At 45.3% G+C, this 17,645-nt stretch overlaps 1 long non-coding RNA gene across 1 annotated transcript in view; it reads left to right on the forward strand.

The window, feature by feature from the left end:
- The window catches only part of LOC308073064, a 41,916-nt gene extending 25,034 nt beyond the window's left edge, over nucleotides 1–16,882 (forward strand). Inside the window, exon 3 of the long non-coding RNA XR_013931886.1 lies at nucleotides 523–16,882. This is a non-coding gene — a long non-coding RNA (uncharacterized lncRNA). The remainder of the gene's footprint in view (nucleotides 1–522) is intronic.
- The last annotated feature ends 763 nt before the right edge of the window (nucleotides 16,883–17,645 follow it).

The following is a 17,645-nucleotide window of genomic DNA, read 5'->3' on the forward strand; positions in this document are numbered from 1 at the left end:
TCATGGGCGCATCCCAAATCATGGCTGTGCAAGATGCGCACCGACGGTTGAGAAGGTAAAACCTGGGGCTGAACCCTGCCTCTCGTAAGTGGAACCTCCTACCACTGGGCACTAGAAATTCAGTGCAAAACACTTGGCTTGCCGGAGAGCTGGGATGCCTCCTCATCCCACCCCGCTCTCAGAGAAGGTCACACCATGTCACAAGCGTGCAAGCAACACGCCACCCCCCCCCTGCCCTGTCAGGAGCCAGAAGATGTATTTCTTTTTAATATAAGATGTGGAGGGTCTAAAATGACCACAGCTGCCATCGCATTAAAAAATATATGTCTACTCCTTCAATGTTTTGACACTAGATGTTCCTTTCTGTCTCTCCTTAGCTGACAGCTGCATTTCATGGTCTCATGTCCACTCCGGAAACAAAAGCAACCTTTTAATCCCAGCAATCCAGCATGAATGACCTCTCTCACCGCACCTACTGCTTCATGAGTGTTAATTTGTCTTGGTTTTCCTCTTCTCTCTCAGCTACACTGCAGGAGCCGGGGACAAGGTGACCGGAGCTTGGGTCCGTCCCTCTGTGTGACCTTGGGTGAGTCACTTTGCTCCCTCCTGTGCTTTGCTGTGTGACAGGGGGTGGGAGGCGCAGGGGTGAAGGAGGTGAAGCGATGGGCACTGTACACCGGGGTCTCAGCAACAATCCCCCCGTGCTCCCCCAGCCCCTCATGTCTGCTGTACACGTGCAACCACCGCTTCCCACAGCCCCGACCACAGGAGGCACGTGCTAATTCTTGATCAGCTTTTAATGATCCCAAACCCCTCTCCTGACTCAGGCAATAGCTAAATTTATCCCAAGGTTAGGGTGACTCTGCTGTACTGAAATCTATTTAAAGTCAAACCAAGCACGTAGGAATAACAAGTTGTTATACAACTCCAGAGACCAGGCAGCTCCCCATATTCTTTTTTTTATGTAAAAGGTAATATATTTCCATATTTTGTACGTGCTAATTGTCAGGAACACTGTCAGATGGCTCAGCAAATTGAAAATGACAACACCAACCTGTTCGATCCATTAAAATCTCTCCAGGATAGTAAGGGACATTGTCAGCCAAGTAATGCTGGCATCCCTGTAGTAAAGCCATCTTGCTTCTTATTAATGACTGACTCCAAACGAGCAGATTTTTTTAGCATGCACCGCTCCATCACATTGTCCAGGAGGGGCACAGGCACAGTGTAAGGAAACCCAGAGGTTAAAAGAGAAGACTTTCACCCCAATGCAGACTTAATGAAGAGAATGGATGAGGAAAATTTAAATAGGTCCCAGGCCACACAGACAAGATAAAAGGTTGGGAATAGCTTTCTCCTTGTCCAAGGACCACTGCTGGAGTTTCGAGGGAATACAGTGCAGATCCTGGATCAGTCTTTTGCGAGAAAGAAGTGGTACCATTTTGAAAAACACCCAAGTCCCACCTTCAGGACAAGCTAAGGAAAACAGCAACCCAAACCCCACCGTGATTCAGCTCTGGATAGTCAGGTGTTTAGTACCTTGACCTGAACCTTAGCTCCTTTGTGCAGAAATACAAGCCGGCTCCAGTCCAAAAAGCTGTAGAGATAAGTTAGTGCAGTGCTATGCCCAAGCCAATATACCGTGGTATTTATTTCCAGTAGTATTTATTACCTTGGCCATGGTATTTCCCAAAAGCTGAAAGCAGCTGTGTATACCTTCCACACCAGAATTTCCAATGAGCCGGGACTGAAGGCAGAGAAAATGCATCTGTTTTCATCCATCCTGACAGACACATCCAAAATTATTTTGCTTTTGAAAATGTTGCCATAAAGCTGTTAATTCATTATAGCCATGAGCCTTTCAGCCCGTCCAAAAACCAAATGTGAAGATCCAGGTCTCTTACCCAGCTCATTGTGAGCAGGGACCGTTCCTCCTCAAAGGAGGGTAGCGCTGGCTTTGCTGGGGACTGTCATAAAACAAACAATAGCTCATTATCTTAGTACTAATGGATCTCTAATACTAAAATAATAATTATTTTTTCACTTCCCTAGTATTTTCGGCACTCTCTTTGTCTCTGCAATGCTCTTGTGGGTATAAATATCTACTGGGATGGATCGCAGATGGAGAGACAGCATTAATTTAAAAAGTGATGGAATAATGGCTACAACACAGGGGAGAAACACAGGGCTGTTATTTAAGTTAGGAGTAAAATTCCCATTGTTTTGTGTTTTAGGGCTGTGGAACATGTCCCAGGAATAGCACTTTTTCTCCTTCGATATCCCCAGCTGCTTCACGTTAGTGTCTCACAAGCTAAACTGTTGTTCTGGGAATGTTGCAGACTATTAGTATATCTTTATCTTTCATTTATGCCATCTTGTTTGTTCTCCTGGGCTGCTCTAAAGCAGGCTGACATTGCCAAAGAGATTTACTGCATGTACTTTGTATACACTTTAATTAGGTCTCCATTCATGTCTCTCACCTGACACTAACATAAGAAATCACTCATAAAGTACTAGCACAGTACGGAAATCAATACATGTCTTAAACACACAGTGACTTTCAGGCTGAAATTAAGTGCCTTCGCCTACTCAGGCTGTGTCCACCTCCGCCTCATGGCATGGAGACATAGGGATTTGCTCTGAGGGCTGTCCTGCAGCCAGGCTCAACATCTGCTGGTCAAGTAGCAGCATGAGTTGTCCCAAGCGCCAGGATCTCGGCACAGCTGGGATGGTGCATTTCCCATCTCCGCTCGTTTTGACACACAACAGCCACCGCCAAGGAGGTGTGCAGAATTAAAGCTTTAAACAAGGAATTGTTTCTTTCTGTCTCTCCAATTTCATTTTATTAGACTGCCTGACAGCTCCAAGCTTCAGACATAGGTGGCTACGGTGGCTGAAACATAGCATTGTTATATTATTTTCACTTCAATTTTTGCTCCTGTGTCTAATAGAAATCTACATGATTAGGTATTTAACTTCCGTGCTCCATCAATGTGAGGCAGAAAAAATCCCAGCCTAGCACTCTGGGAATGGGGGTTTTCGAGAAGGGATTTTCTTTCAGCTGTCGGGTTATACGACTGCCTTTGTCTCTCCCTGGGTGAGAGGAGCCTCCTGTTCACTGGGCAGGTTATCTCCAGAGAAGAAAGGATGGATTATTATTTCGTTTAGGGGTGAACACTCAGCTTGCGGCAGCACTGTAGCTGTGTGCCCTTGCATATCCCAGCCAAGACCATTGCTGTTAGCAAGACTAAGCTTCCTAAGGCATTAGGAAATGCTTGCTTTGACAGTCATCTTGCAGGCTTGTGAGCACAGAATCTATAAGAAAAGTGGCTTCTTAAACTTAACCCCGCAACCTACATGGAGGAGAGACCACTGCAGTTTTGATTTCCAGGTGGTGTGAGACGGAGGTGAGAACCTTGCGGCTGCCTGGGCTGCTTCACTCCTGTGGGAACAGGGAGCCACCAAGAGTGTGAGACACACATGTATCTGCAGAGAAAACCAGCATCTGAAGTGTAATCACCTCCAGAAAAATAATTTATTCCATATGACATTTATATGGAAAAAATTTAATAAATCCTGAATAAAGATATGGCCTATGTAAACACATACTTCCAGAAATACAGGAATGTACATGACAGCTTCAGGGTTTTTTTTTTTTCTTTTTCAATAATAGATGCATAGTAGAACTCAATTTACTCTTGTTTGTTTTTTTAAAAGAAGATTAACTGGGTGCATACATCCAAACAGGCTTAGGAGGCATCATCAGTCATTTACTGAGTTTTCCTTCATACTCATCCATTTCATTTTCACGTATCCTTTTCTTCCTGGCTGTGACATTCAACTCCAGAGCTGTTTCTCCTGCTTCCTGGAACCATGGTAGAGCCACTTAGAACTTACATCACAAGAGTCACTTTTTCAGAAGGGGGAAATTTCATCAAGGGCATCAGTTTTGACAACTGGGGACCTCACAGAGACCAACAGAGCAGCCTTGTTATAGAGGTGACTAAACCAGGGTTGGAAGCCTAACTTTTCACTCCCATTTGGACTCCCTTTTCTTGGACTAAAACCCAAAATTCTTTTTTGGCTTCAATGAATGGTCCCACAGACTGGCCTCCCCTTCTCAGAGACACCAGGCTACAAAACCTTCCCACCAAGCAGCCCTATTTCATTTAACCTGAAATAATCACACCATAATCAACAGGATTGCTCCCAATACAACACACTGTGCGATACAAGCAGCAGCACTTCTAAAGAGCAGAAATGAAAGACTACAGTTTCTGTGTCTGGACATTCAAAGCTTCAACATCAGGGGTCAACTTTGAAAGCGCAAATCTTCGAATCTGGAGAACTTTGGGGGGATTCCCATTCTTACACTTCAGAGGAAAGGAATCCCTCTGCACACAAGCACATCCAGTAGATAATCTCATGCTGGAAATTAATTTGTAAGCAGTGTAATAGTTCCATTAATAAGATTAATGCCAGGTACAGCTCTATAGATTATTGAAAAGACAAAGCAGCCTGATCCATGCAATTAGACTGAGATACCTGCGTTAATTAGGATGCTCACCTGACAGGAATGGTTACATCAAGCAGCTCAGGGAACTCAATCTCCTCCTCTGGTCTCACAATTCTTTCTGGTTTGTGCTGCCAATAGCTTTATCAGTTTTCTTATGTCATACATATTCAGGAAGAATAATAACGTTGTTCTGACACGCAAGTGTAAAATCCTTTCTTTCCCTATCTTGGTTCTGATCTAAATGATAATCAAATATTCAGCATCAGTTTTTGTATCAGTTTATTTGAATTACGGAAAAGCTCCCCCAGAGGTCTGGTTGGTGTGAAACAGGGCAGCGTGGGCTCACCTTGTTCAGACCCCGGCCACTTTTTCCCTTCAGCTGAAAGCAGAAACCACCCCAGCAGATTCCATCACGATGTCTGCACGTTACCCTCCATTAAGTAAATAGTGGAGTTCAAATAACAACCAAGGCAGGAGGTAACATACTTTCCTAATCCAGAAAGTCTCCTAAATATTTTACAACAAAACCAAAGAACACACTGCCCAAGCAGAGAGCGCTGCTCAGGCCCACGGTGTGGCGATGCTTAGGGCTTTGTCTCAGCGGTGGGGCACCCTACCTGCCCTCCGCCGCCACGTGTGCCATGGCTTTCTGCAAGGGCTGCGCTGACTTCTGCATCCTGCTGATGCAGAGCCTGACACACGAATACAGATGAGGCCACTGGCACCTGGTCAGTGTTACCTTGCTTGTGTACCTCCAGGGCATGTCCCTTTGTTCCAAGGAGTTTACAATCCCATGGGGGTCTTCGCTCGCCCTGGTGGGCAGCATTACTGGCGGGTTTCTATCCTGCAGCGAGTTAAGCGCCGAGTGCCACGTCACCCGAACAGCCATCCTTGGGAAAGGAAATCACTCTGTTCTGCTCAGTTGTGCTCAGTCCCAATTACAAGCCAAGTATCTCAGTCATGAATGTCAAAACAGATACTATCTGGTTAAATGATACGAGATAGGCGCAGTTAAGCCATAAGCTGTCATGCACACGGAAGTGATTGACAGGAAAGCCGTCTCCTGATGGTACAGGGGAATTAGCTTAATACTTAAGGTGAAGTGATGTCTGCTTAGCAGAGCTCCTGTTGTTCCACAGCGGACATAATGCTGGCAGTGTTACTGCCACCACATGTTATTTTCTTTTTTTTTTTTGTGTTTTTTTTTTTAGAGAGATTACCATGCTTTTGTATATTTCTAAAAACATGTTGGGCCCTCTAACCTGCTGTGATTAATTTCCAAAAACCAAAGTTACAACTTAGACTAAAGAAATGTTATGGTTTTTATATCTCTGCATCACATGAGCCACATTGTGTTCAAAACCACCAGTCCGCTTTGGGGGGTGGTACCCTGGGCTCCCTTGAACGGCGTGATCTATAAACAGTGCAACACTCCTTTGATTTCTGTCTGTGCAGAGCTTTGGCCATTCCTAGTTATGCCCAGCTGTGAGATTAATGTGTCATTCTTGTTATGTCAAAATCACTGGCATGCTGTTCTGCTCATTTTGCTGAGCTACAGGAGCTGCTGGGCAGCGCTGGATCCTCTCCAACACAGATGAAAGGAAATATCGGGTGAGCTAGAATTGGGGAATCTGTCTTTGAGATTTCACTGCTGAAGCTCTCAGAGTCACCTGCTTCATTTTGACAGGCACTGGAATAATTCCTCTCTCATCCTCTACTGTGAAGGTATTTGCTGAGAGCTTACAGATGAGAGGGAAGAGCCAGGTCAGCCAAAATCCGATTACCCGCACAGTCACCCCAAGCACTGACCTGTCCTAACAGGCTGCTGAACCCGTCTTTTTTCCCTCTTCCCATCAAGCCCTGGAGCAGGAGGATGCCCGAGGGCTGACACAGGTCCGTGCTCGGAGCAAGGGGCTCCGGCTGCACCCTGCGTGCAGGGCACGAGCACCCACCACAGGAACAGACGAGTGCAATAGCGCAGCAGCACGAGGAAGGCATCCTTGTGTGATGGAGGGGCAGATGTGAATTTCCACTGGTATAATGACTTCTAGAATAAGAGTAGAAGAAATAACGAAAAACACTCCAAACCATATAAGCTGGATGTTGAGTCCAGTCCTTCATTCAACTTTGAAACCTCTACGATCAGCTATGCTAAGGAGCATCCTCCTTCCAGCTCACCTACCTTTGTTTTGTAATGCCCCCCTGGAAATGCAGAAATCATTTACTGGGTGGAGGGAAAATTGTAAAGATCTTTGGATGTTTTCCTGTCCAATTAGAAAAAAAAAAAATCTTACAAAACAGTCGGGGGGGGGGGGGGGCGGGGGGGGCTGTCATCAAGTTTCTACAACCTGAACTGCCATTTCTTGTGTCTTTATGCCCAAGCATTTGCAGCCTATTGGAGCCACAAATCTGAACCCCTTGCATATCTAATGCATAACTGGCCAGTAAGGCTGGACTGTCTATTCCAGTCCCAGATACACTGACTTTTGTAAAGACCTCACTCTAACCTAGCTTTATGAGAGTTAAATCCTTCTCTGGATATTTCCAGATCAGTAAGCATTTGAGGTTAACTTGTACCTTTCAGATTGAAAGTGAGATTTGGTCTTTTGCTGAAAGTGCTTTCCCTCAGGCACGCAGGTAGCCCAGTAAGTGCCTCAGCAAAGGGGGTTACTGGAAGGAGCATGAGCTTCTGCATCCTGCTCATCATCTGTGTTTTCATGGCACTGGGACACTCCGAGCAGTCTCAGAAGCTTCCCACACTGGTGCAGGCACACACCAGGGACCCACCATAAAAGCTCAGGTGCCTGCGATGCTCAGACTCCTATGTTTCTCCAAGTTATACTTGAACTCTGTCCATGATGTTTGTCGAAGAGCAAAGTATTTGGATAGCATTCCAGTTTCCTACGATTGAAATGTTCTCACTCTGCATAAATTTGTCAGGCCTGAAGATTATATTAAACATAAACTCGCACAGGGACATCACGCAGCCAGCCTTCCCTCCCCCATGCACACTTGAATAGACTTGCTAAGTGCACAGACAAGGAACCCTTTCAGCCCGAGTTCATGATTCAGTGAACCAACCCTGAAATGCAATTCCAGTCCTGAAAGTGAGATACGCTCTCATTTTACTCTAATATCTGCAGTTTTACTAGTTTTTTTTTTTCTTCTTCTTCTTTTTTTGCCCTGGTGTTTTGCCCTGATGGGCCTTGTTCTTTATTGCAAAGAATTATATACTTGACAAAATAAAATCGGGGGGAAGTCTGAGAGATATCTTAGGAAATCTTAAATGTTGCCAGAAGGCCTGAGGGGGAACAATTTAGCTGGCAGATAAATCGTTGTAATAAGTGACCTGACACTTCTTTTGTGTTGACCATGTTGCACGGTGAAAACTGACAAAATCCTGTTCCAATTGAAAAGACTTTCTCCTGGTTGTATAGCTGGTTGATCCTTAAAAAGACCCAGATTTTCCATCCCATAGCAGAAGAGCTCAGCTGTAGCTGTGTGCTCATTATTCCCAGCTGGCTCGCGTTATTTTTCAGCTGTTCTCATTCTGGGCTATTGTTCTAGTTCACCTTAAACCAGTGACACCAACAGCATCTTTGAGGATAGCAGTGGCACCATTTTCTGGGCAGTTGAGGACTTCAGAGCATGAAAGCCAAATAGATGGAGTTGATCTGCAAAAGTCAGCTTGAAATCAGTAAGATGATACATTTCAGGTGGGAAAATGCTGAATAGTTATTCTAAAATGCCTTGGCTTTAGGTAAAAGGTACTTCCCATCCTATCCATCTATAATAAGTCATTGGTGCTTTCTGTATGATTGAATTTCATTTCACATCTGTGTTGTATATTAAGATTCACCTGCATTTGTGCAAATTTATTATTTTTTTTTTTTAGTCCACAGACTATTTCAGAAAATTTTGTGGTTTTTAAAATAAAACAATATCAGCACAGAGGGCAACTGGAGCAAACAGTTCTCTGGGATATGCCTCCCGTTAAAGAGCTTCACTTGTAAAGAGAATTGTCCTTTTGGGGAGGCTGAAATGCACTATACAAGAGGGAAGCCAGAGAAGTTTGCGGTGGGGTGCAAGTGGCCTGCAATCCTGAGGGCACAGGAGTGAACCTCAGCCACTGCCATCGCTGGATACTCCAGCAATGTGTGGGCACCTGCACAAAACAGTGGTATTTGGGGGGGGGGAAGTAATACAAGCTCAGTCCCACAGTATCTTAGTTAGCTTCAGGATTAATGAAGAAAGGGTTAGCAAACTAAGTAAAGAGAAAATGCATAAACTTCCTTATTTAATTTCCTTCAGTTTGTTTGGGCAGTGTATGCACACTGGTGGCAAGCAGACTGAATTTACAGTGTTGTTTTGTTTGTTTGTTTGTTTCTCTGTTTCCTTTTAACTTTGCCAGACCTTGAATTGAACATAGTGTATTCAGGGTCTCCTTTAAGAACTAAGTGCAACAGTAACAGTGTGAATAAGCAGGGCTGTGATAGTGGTCTAGGTTTGGAGGGCTCAGTGCCAGAGCATCAGAAGGGTAGCAACAGTCTTTATCTCCTCCAGAAAGGGCACGGACTGTGCATGATGTCCCTGCAACCCCCGTGCCCAGTCCTCCACGCCCCGCCGTGGGGCTGGCCGCTCGCAACTCAAGGCAGGGCAGAGCTCAGGTCGCACCTCGCGCCGCATGCATAACTGCGTGGCTGCAATCCAAACGCCTTCACGTTTTCCATGCTCTCTGGGATGCAAACCTGCTTTCCTTGTTTACTATCAGCTCTTAAGTTTCCCCCAACAAAAGTCAGCCCATGCTGGGAAAACCCCTACCACCTGTGGCTGTTAGCACCACGCTTTTCCAGGGGCACCCTCTGCTGCAAATAAATCTGCCAGTCTCCAAGGTTACTAATAATTTCAGTGCATGATTTGTATAATGATGGAGGGGAGGGGGGAAGTAGCATAAAGATATACATTTTGCCTTTAGTAATTCCTCCATCTGTTGATAGGCCTAGCAGGGTGTGATGCTCAGCCTCTACAGATTTCAAATTAAAGGTTTGCCAAGATACTTAACTGAGTTAAAGGCAAATCAAATACAGCAGCTTTAGCAAATTACAGCAACCGCCCCATTGTTTGACTTCCACAGACTATTTCAAACCCTCAGATCCTAAAGCAAAGCAAGACTCAGCTTAGTATTTTAACAGTATGAGGTTCAGAGCATTGATTATGGGTGGGACAACTGGTCTTTTGGGGTCAGAGGGGCTACGGTGCACCCTGTCGATGCTCAGCATACTCTCATCATCAGTTAGGCATGTTCAAGTACTTTTTAACCATTACTTGGGTCCCACTTACAGAAATCACTTACAAAACCTTTTTTAAATCTTCCAATTGATATGAGTAAATAGCAATCATGTTTTATACAGTAATGAACATAGGCGTGGTATAAGTTGTCCAAGAGTGATAACGAGAAAGTAATGCTTTTTCCTACGTAGTTAATGACTCATGAAATAGCATACGGATGAATTAGCCACCACAAACGTAGGTAGCTGAGCAATTACCTCAACATAATATTGATTTTAAGGATTAACAACATTTTCAAAATTTGTATACGGCCAAGAGTTTTCACCAGATGTCCAAACACCTAACTGTGTGGCTAGACTGAAGTCTTAAATAAGAATCTGAGTTGAAATAAATGTCCTATTTCCTACTCTTTAATCTTGTTTGAAGCTCTGGGAGCCCTGCCGTTCTCAACAACAGTTGGTAGTCAACAAGCAAATAAAGCCCATGTTGTATTAGTGGATTTTATTCCCCCCTTAGGACCTGAACATTTTTTTCTTTTCTTTAATGTTCAGACTGAAACACTTACTGCATAATAACAACAACCTGAGTCAGATGCAAGATGCATAACTGTGAAAAATATGTTCATTGCTTCCCATGCAGCCTGCCAGTTTGGGAAAGAGAGAGCCTGGCTTACGTTCAAGGTTTGGGGATTGTATCATAATTTTGAATGGAGCCCAGGATGCATCTGAAATGGGAAAGTCGAAGAGCCGGAGGGCTTTATACTATTAAAAGTACTACTGGAAAAATACGAATTGGACAAAAAAAAAATCAATCGGATGAAAGCTGTAATTAGCCTGTGTGAGCTCCTTGCAAGAAGGACCGTGCTGAATGCTTGGTATATACAGTACTGAGCTGGTGCCAGCTCTCCTCGTGCTGCCTCGCCCAGCAGAGAGGACCACAGGGACTGGCTTCCTTGTTCTAGAGGAATCGAATCATGAAATCCAGCCTAGAGCCAATCCCTTGCTTTAATCTCTCTTTTGAATGACAGACCCCCAACTTGGATCAGCATGTCCAAAGACATTGTTTTGGTTTTACTTAGGAGAAGGTTGACAGGAGGAAACGCTTTGTTCCTGGGCTCTGTGGGTACTTCCAGCCAAGCTTGTTGTGATGGCAAGCAATGTGCGATTCTGAAATAAATATCCCTTCGTTCATTTAAGTAGGAAATAAGTACAGTTGTATACAACAAAATAATGGAGACACGCAGAGATCAACACCTATTAATGCAAACTGTGTCTTTATTCTGACATAGGAGGAAAGTTCATCTAAGCTCCACTTCCCCCATCAGCTTAATGCTAACTGTGCCCAAAAGCGTGTGTCCCAGACAGAGTGCCAATGGGCAAGAATCAGTGGTATTTTCCAGATGTAAACTCATGATCCCCATCAGTCTGCCACCATGTTTAGTGATGGAGCCAGTCAACACAGGTTCTTGACTGAAAGGGTGGCAAGCTCAGGGTCTTCTCCTAGGGGTTTCTTTCTGTGGGTCTTGGTGCTGATTGGATGTTCTCAGGACTTTCCATGTTTTTTCTTGATAAGGAAAGACCTTCAGTGACTTTTCCTACTGGTTGTACAAAGCCAAAATTCAGCTGTTTGTGCTAATATGGTATCACAACTTCTTTTGCAACTGTCGTCATAGAAAAAGCGTTGACACGGTTTTAGGTGGGCCCAATAAAAATAAAAATAGAATGAACTCTCAAAGGGTAAGTCTGTAGGAATGCATTTCCCTCTCTGGCTACGGCAATGACCTTACAGCACTGCAGATTGCCATTCAGGCAGAAGCAACTCTTGCTTCATGTGACACAGGATTCTCACATTCTCACTTGCTGCTTCTGTGAAAGGTGAACCTCAATTTATTATCCAGGAGCTGGTATCCAAGCCCGCACTCTGCATGCAAACACCTCACTTCAGCTTTGGTACCTGTTTCAGCATCATGCAACTTGCTGATGCCAAGCTCCCTGTGTGACATGTCACCGTCCCTAAGAATGCTGGCCCTGGGTACCACCACCCCTGCAGTCCTGCTGGGACAGCGACAACATCTCTCTCATGGTTTTGTACCATGAAGCCAGTGCTGACAGTCATACTACAAAAGGATAAATTGTTTCCTTTGGTTATGTTTGAAGAAACAAATGAAGCCTGAGCCCCGGTTGTTCTCTGGTTCTCTGGGAGGCCCTGGTCCCTACCAGTAGTCAGAGGTTCAGCTCTTCAATATGGCCTTCGCTCAGTGACCCTGTTTGTACGTTTTGTGCTGCTTTGCTCCTCCAGCTTGTGTATCTTCCCAGTGGTTTTCTAGCTAGATATTGAGACCATTAATGATAGAAGCCAGGAAAATTTGGCAGAGTAAGCTAGGTATTTTTAGTTTTTTGCAAGACAACTAATGCTATTACATGTGCATTGCCTGCTGAAATCTCCTCTCTTTTTTCCCCTTTGTTAAACCATCTTGAACAGCATCTGTCTCGTTCCGAGAAAGCTGTGAAGCAGCCTCTTTCCTGGGTAACACTTCTTTGGTCTGGCCTAACTTCTAGAAGTTATTTATTTTCATACCCTGCATGCACTAATTCGCTACTGCAGAAAGGAGCAGACTGAGAAATGAAGAGGTTTAAGCTTACATATTTCACCTTACACATTTAGTAGCCAAAGCGTATGGCTGGCCCAGCTCTTTCTGCTGGTGCACAGCAGCAACCTGTTGAGCCACGATAAATTAATTGCATTTCTAAGCTCTCAGTCTGGTGCTTCAGCTGCCTTTGAAGGTGCAGCCTTCCTTCTTTGCATAGCCTCACAGCTTGATTGTTTCATCAACTTATAAGTGAACTTTTCCTGAGGACTTTCAGCTCTCCATATGAACTCTGGGCATCTTGAAAGGTCCAGTGAAGCAGCTATGTATAGATGAGATGCCCTATGAGTCAAGGCCAGGCCATTTTCCACATTTTAGAGATGATGAAATGAAGACATCTCCTGTATCTGACTCATAAAAGAGATGTTCTGTTTCCATTTTCTCCTGCTTTCACTGAACAGAGGGGTTGAGCCTGGTGTTGCGCAGCAGTCTATTCACCTATTCCACTGTCTACATGGAGAAAAGGGTCAAGAGGGGGAAAACATAGAAAAGTTAATCCATGGAGGAATTCCTGCTCTAGCATGGGCAGTGGAACAGCCTACAGTGACAATGATAAACAGATTCGCTCCTCATCTTTACTACTAGCAGGAGGGAACACAGAAAGTTTCCCAAATTTTATTATCTTTTCTGCAAAGCTGTTTTGAGAATCCCTGGGCCACTGACAGAACAAAAAGCCAGGAGCCACGGACCAGGGAGGCTCAAACCTGCTGCAGGGCTGCATGTGTTCCCCAGCTAGTCTTGGGTTTGATCCCTGGTTTAATTCTGAGGATACGCTGGCTATCTAAGATACTCTCCAGTTTTCTTCCTGGATGCTGTCACATGGGGATTGTCTGAATGTCACCTAAAACCATGAAACTGCAGCTGTGTCACCTATGCAATGGGACCGAAGTGCTCCTGATGACCAGAACACGGCTGTTCGTTTACACCTACCCACCTGCTACATCCTCCGTGGGAACCTTTTATTTGATCTCAGTTATTCCAGCTGGGCAAATTTTTCACCATTATGTTCCTTTTCCTCCTCGCTCTCGGTGGGTCAGCAGCACTTTAACACGGCAATGCTGGCCTGTCACCGTGTCCATGAAGTGCTGCAGTCAGCAGGCTGCTCCAGCAGAACCTCTTCTGCTCCCCACCGAGCAGCACCGCCCCAGAGCTTGATCCAGCCTTTGAATATCAGAGATACGAGGATCCTAAGGCTGGACGCTAGCTCAAGTTCCCTCAGTAACAGCCCAGCGTCAGCCCAGATGAGCTGTCAAGCTGGCTGATGATACTGTTTTAAATTCACGATAATATATTTTTCTAATTTAATCTCTAAAATGGAAGTGCACATTTCAGCTCATGATTTCCAACTTATCTTCTATTTCCTTTCAGCTTTTCAATGTTTCTGAAATGCCTTATGCTACAGGCAAAACACACTGATTATGATGGGGCTTTTCTTTTAGCAGCTGCCACTGAGCAATGTCACACATGGAGAAAATGGGAAGTTGAATCTGCCCAGTTGTGTCAAGCATTTGAAAAGAAGAGAGGAAAAAAGACCACGTGGTGAAAAGCAGGTGGCAACAGTTGCTGTTGAATCCTGCTCCAAGGAAAAGTACAGGAAGGATTTTTAAAGAATTTAGACATGGTGAAGCTCTACAAGCCAAGTAATCTAATAAAAATCAGCCCATCAAAAACGCATGGTGTTAGGCACAATGACTAACTGAGATTTGGCTTAACAGCACCAAGATAAATGCATCTGTGTATCTTTGAGAAGGAAGGGGAAGAAAGGAAAAAATTAATTTCTATTGTGTGTCTGGAAGAAGTGTGGCCAAAACCTCATTTATACCAATGTAGCAAAGTCCACCCCCTCCACAACAGGGGCAATTTTTTTTTTTTCTGTCCAAGGGGCAAGTGACACCCTAGAATTTCAATTTTGAAATTAAGTACGTCTACCTCCCCACTTGCACATTGTAGCTTTCTGAAAATACTAATGATGTATATGTTTGCTGATCCCATCTTCATCATTAACACCCAGACAGAAAATTGCAATTAGTGGGTGGGGGGTTAATAATGTGTACCGTGCAGCGCTGTGGGATGCAAGGTTTTCTGTGCAAGTCTGTCCTCTGCCTATAGATGCAGAAGATGCTGTACTTGTATCTAAACTGGGAAAAATGCAGCAAGACATGTAGTTACCTGTTGCCTTCAAACAGCTGTTCTGAAGCAGCACATCTCTCTTTTTGCTATCGAGAGACATCGCACTCTGTGAGGGCAACCTCGATTAGAAGCAGCTTGTTGCGACGGCCCGGGAAGAAGTCTGCATCGGATCAAAAACTCCCTCTCCACCTTTGGAGAAGAAGGTTCTCCCTCTCTTTTTCAAGGTAACCGTCTCTGAACTGTCACTTTGTGCTCCCACCTCCATTTTGGATAAAACTGTTCCCCCACAGTGAGATGCCGAGCCCCGCAGGTGAACAGCCAGGGAAGAGGGACTCATCAAACCCAGCAGCTGCGAGTGACTTTCTTCCTGCAACAACAATTTTGCTGCTGATGGGGGGCATTGATTTTCAATGGATTCACTACCCTCAACCTGTTTGGGAGTGGGGAGCTGGAATTTCTCAGTCTAGCCACACGGCCAGAGGTTTGACATTGCTCTGCACTGAAAGAAGGGGCAGGGAATGTTATGTAAGAAAAAACTGCCGGAGAAAGCAAAGCCAAGGAGAAATTCTAAACATGTTTGCCTTGGGGTTGCGTGTTCAAGCTGGGCACCACGATCGGTTGCCCCGCGGACCCAGATGGCACCGAAACTGTGGGCGAGAGCTGCTGGCTTCACTCATGGCCAGGGGGTGGGAGCCAGGCTGGCACATCTGCAAATGGTGCTGCATGAGAGGCAGCCTGGCAAGCCCTGCTCCGCTGAATCGGTGGCTTTCCAGCTCACTCCCATCCTCCGCAAGGGCACCTACTGCTTGGCAAGGCTGGGATGCAGCTGCTTTTTGCAGTCATGTCTCTGTCTCTTGGCCACCGCTCCCCCAGAGCCACGGCAGACCCTGCTTCTTCAGTCCTTTGAGCCCATAAACGCCGCTGGCTCAAAGGCAAGAGCGCCAAGAAGTAATTTTCAACCCAGCACAGCTGCACTCTTTGCCTACATGACACATTTTGGAGGAGCAAGAAGCAGGGTGTACTCCCGAAATATCATCGTGCAATTATTATTTTTTTTCCTTGTAGCCCTTTCTTCCAACAGCTTAGATGTTTCCAGTTGGGCAATTGGAAAAAAGCTTTCCCCAGAGTGATAGTGGGAGCTGCCTGCCACCGCCTGCCACCCCCTGCCCCCAGAGCTGGGCACAGCAGAGCCAAGCTGTGCCACAGGTCACACCGGGGCTCAGTGAGAATTAAACTCAGGGGACCCCATCTCCCCTCCCTTGCTTTAACCACTGCGGGAGCTGAAATTTGAAATCTGTGCCATGCACTTTGAAAATGTGAGGGATTAATTTAGTCCCTCAAAATATTCCTGCCTTCCAAAGTACACAGAGCGAGCACGGCTCTCATTTAGTGCTCATGCTCTGTGAAGAGGTTTTGATGCTCGCTGCGGGGAAGCAGGGATTGTTTTTATTCAGAGCAAGCAAGAAAGGCGCATCTGATGTAGAGGCGATAAAAGATGCGATGAAGATGTAGTGCTGGGGAGGGAGGGGGATAGAGAGACTCTCGTGGCGTGGCTTTCAATTAGGTACCCTATTTTGTTCACAGGGATGGGGAGATATTTTAATCCAAACTGTTCTGTAGGCAGATGGTGATTGCACAGGACCAATGCCCTCTGCAAGGAAGCTCATATCTCCACACGAAAACGAAAGAAAGGTCCTTTCAAACAGACAGTTAAATAATGAAAGCAGCCACACATGCCTATTAACGGCTGACGGACCCCATCGCACCCACTTTGCTGACAGATAGCTTCTCTTTCAACTTTGTTTCACAATACGGGAGATGTTCATCGCATGCGTGGCTCAGCTGTTCTCCCAGACTCCTATTACATTAGCAAGACCTGGATCCAAGGCTTGTTTGCCATTAGCAGGTAGTGTTCAGAGATTTAGAGTGGATTTGGCCTAGAGGGTGGCATTTAAGCATTTGTGCCTAGAGACTTGTTGGAAATCCTAATAACACGTTCTCTTGTACTTTCTGAGTTGCTGAAGACAGTTCTTGAGATCTGCAAATATATTCCTTAAGTGCTTCTATTCACGGCTTCTTTAATACAGTATTTCTTTGGATTAAATATCCACCATGGGAAGTCCACGGACACCGTGGCTGAATGGTTCCTTGGGATGCTCTGTGGGCTTTTTCACTTACACAGCTTTGGCAGTGCATCTCCTTCTGGATCACAGAGGTCTAATAAGGCAATTTACCCCCACCAGATGCAATGGGGAAAGGCTTGGAGATGAGGAGCTGTTAAAAGTAGCTGTTTGGGTACCGTTCAGGGGAGAAGGTCAGGCAGCTGCTGGAAGGAGCTGGGAGGGCTGGTGGGGTGACAGAAAGTGGCCGTTCACCAAAACCAAGCCCCAGCTCACCGCTGCACCCAGCGCCGTGCCAGGGTCAGGGTAGCCCTGTTTGCCTGATGCTGTCTGAGATTTCTTTCTTTTTCTGGAGGAAAAGCTGTACCTTGAAGGAGGTCACTTCAGCTCTGCCTTTCTTGGGTGATGGGAACTGTCCAACTGTGTTATGCAAGAATATAGAAATGCCAAGTAGCTCATAACCTCAAATGATGAAAAGCAACTGAAAATGTATACAAGTCCCAGAATTTGCAAGTGTTGTCCAAAGTGAAGCGGCAGGTATGTTGTACAATCCTCTGTGCTTCATCACAAGATAAACTGTAGCACTAATTCACCCTGTGAATTTAACTTGTCCTTAATTTCTCTTTGCTTCAGGTTCCTGGCTGTAAAAGGTTATATGTTAGGAAATGTAATCACAAGGATAACTCATGAAATTCATGATTTAAGGGAGGTCAGGGATCTTCCATCTCCGAGAGGCTCACGAGCAGTCTAACGAAGAAGATTTTTGGCATCACTGATCCTGCCCTGGTGCACAGGGGTGGAGAAGTCATGTTCTTGAATTCTCCTTCTACCCTCTTTTCTCTTGGTGGCCAAGCATGCTCCAGCCTGAGAGGGGACTTCCCAGGAATAGGTAATAGGTATTTAAAGAGCACCAGGAGATCCTCAGCAAAGACAGTACACCCCA

This window comes from Falco punctatus, assembly GCF_963210335.1.
Source record: "Falco punctatus genome assembly, chromosome: 14".
In the NCBI taxonomy this organism is placed as follows: domain Eukaryota; kingdom Metazoa; phylum Chordata; class Aves; order Falconiformes; family Falconidae; genus Falco; species Falco punctatus.